At 41.4% G+C, this 2553-nt stretch overlaps 1 protein-coding gene across 13 annotated transcripts in view; it reads right to left on the reverse strand.

The window, feature by feature from the left end:
- Positions 1–2553, reverse strand: part of SH3KBP1 (SH3 domain containing kinase binding protein 1) — a 383287-nt gene that overhangs the window by 87855 nt on the left and 292879 nt on the right. The gene's annotated exons all lie outside the window — the stretch shown is intronic.

Consider the following 2553-nt stretch of genomic DNA (forward strand, 5'->3'; position numbering starts at 1 on the left):
CTCCTGGGTTCAGGTGATTCTTCCATCTCAGCCTCCCAGCATCTGGGATTACAGGTGTGTGCTACTGCACTTGGCTAATTTTTGTATTTTTTGGTAGAGATGGAGTTTCACCATGTTGGCCAGGCTGGTCTTGAACTCCTGACCCTCAGGTGATCCGCCTGCCTTGGCCTCCCAAAGTGCTGAGATAACAGGCACAAACCACTGCGGCCAGCCTTTCTTTTTTACTTTAAAGATGAGAGAATATGTGTTTTCTTCATTTTAATTTTACTGAAATAAAAACATTTTATTAACTGCAAACGTGGCTTAGAAAATATCACATGCACAAATGTCCTCTGTGATTAGCCTGTCACAAAGCTTGTCAAAATTAAAAAAGGCCTTTGCAACAGTCAGCCAACCGGAAGAAAAATCATACTTTACACAAGCTCATTAATGCACTGCTCTCCTTCAACTTTTCCTTTGGATATTGATGGCACACAGTTCTTATCATGAAAAGCCCTTCCTCCACCTTACAGAACTAATGTTGGCTTCCTAAATGAATGAAGAAGGCTCTTCATTCTTCTAGAGCGAACTTGCTTCCCTTTGGATAACCTCTATTTTGTTCATTCATTCATCAAACATTTATCAAGCATCTACTTGTGCTGGACACTGAGCCAGGTGCTAGAGAGGACAATGAGCAAAACTGGCAAGAGCCTGGCCTTTTTAATGAACCTAATGGCCTTGTGGTTCTCCTGGGCACACAACTTCATGCCATAAAACTACTTCTAGTTTTTCCCATTTTCAACTGGTTGGAAGCACCATTTGCTGGATTTTTATTGTATGTTTCACATTTGTCCTCTGGGTCCAATTCCACTTCTATCACCTGATCCAGGACTCACCCAGCCTACTGTAAACCTCCTCGCTTGAACATTGTTTTCTGCCCAGTGTATGTATAATACACATAACACTGTCAAATACAAAATTCCTTGAATAAAAACCCTATAATCAGTAAATTTCCATCCCACTTCAGGCATCCTGACCCTGCGCCTGCTTTTTGTCCTACAGCAGACTCCCAAGTCTTGTGATCAACAACTTCCAGCTGAAGCCCAAAATGAGCAAAGGCTTTCCAAAAAACAAACTGGTAACAGAAGGAAAGCAAGAAGGTGATAGAGAAAGAGAGGAGATCGTGTTCAGGGCCCATGGTCTCCACGACACCAGTGGGATTAGAAAAGGGCTCAAGTACTGAATGTGCAGCTGGCCCAAGGCCTTGCTGTAGGGCCCTGGGAGCGCCATGGCTTGTATGGCTCATTTGTACTTGTTAGATCATACGTTCCATCCAGGTGAGAAACACATCTGACTTTTCACTGTTATACCCCCAGCCCTGTACACAATGCCTCATATAACAAGAATTTGTAGAATCAATGAAGACTCTTCCTAACCCTGACAGTTCTGCGATCTCCTGCAATCCAACACTTGAATTATTGTAGAACAGGATGGCCTCTATCTGCCTGAACTCATGTGGATTCTCTATAAGTTAGCATAATGCCCACCTCAGGTGGGAAGTAACTCATCACCACCTTCCACTGCCCCAATGGTATCTGTTACAAAGATAAGCTGACCCTTAGAAAACTGCAGAGTTTGGAAATCGGTCCTTAGTTACAGACTATAAATTCTAGTCCCAATCAACACCAAATAACAAAGACACTTGGAGTATCAAATTCAGATTTACCCAGAACAAGGGTTCAAAAGTCTTTCAACATGAGAGGATGCTTATCTTTCTGGAAAAATGACAATGAGAAGTCCAGGTAGATAGTCTGGTCCTGCCCATGTCAAATCATCCCCTGAAGCATCAGTCTTCAAAGAAAGGATTTATGAACAGGAGTGGTAGCAGGATTTGGTGGCCCCTGAGGTTCTTCTGATCCTAGGATGTTACAAGTATCATCAATGATACCAGAAAAACTTCTGAAGAAAGCTGAGAGTAGAATTTTTCTGATCCTAATTCTTAGAATTAGGTTCCTTCAAAACTCAACTTGAAACTCACCTTTAGGAAACTGTGATGAATGCTTTATCTTTTCTCTAATGCTCAGTATAGTATTAATTTGTACTTAATGATATTCAGTTCAACAAACATCTATTAAATGCAAAATATATTTAAGCTTTGTAGGCACCAAACCTTAAACATGCAGATGCAGAGAACATGGTCACTAACTCCAGGGAGCTTAAAGATGTATGTGAAAGACAGACATACAATATTATGCAAGGTCCTTTGGGTAACAGGTATCAACTAAGTGCTCTAGTACCAAAAGAGGAGAAAACCATTAACCATTTCTGCAATAATCTGAAATTTTTTCATGTGTGAATGATTTGCTTAGGTGAGGACTGGACTTCCTTCCACATTCATTTCAGATCATCTGATACAGAACTATGCTCACAAAAAGCATTAAAAAAAAAAAACTTTTGGTCATCGGATCCAAGATGGCCGTTTAGGAACAGCTCAGGATTGCAGCTCCCAGTGAAAGCGCAGAGGGTGAGTGGACGCCGTGTTTTTATTGCCCACAGACTAGGAAATTCCCGGGC

This window comes from Cebus imitator, unplaced genomic scaffold (genome assembly GCF_001604975.1).
Source record: "Cebus imitator isolate Cc_AM_T3 unplaced genomic scaffold, Cebus_imitator-1.0 Scaffold128, whole genome shotgun sequence".
Taxonomy (NCBI): Eukaryota; Metazoa; Chordata; class Mammalia; order Primates; family Cebidae; genus Cebus; species Cebus imitator.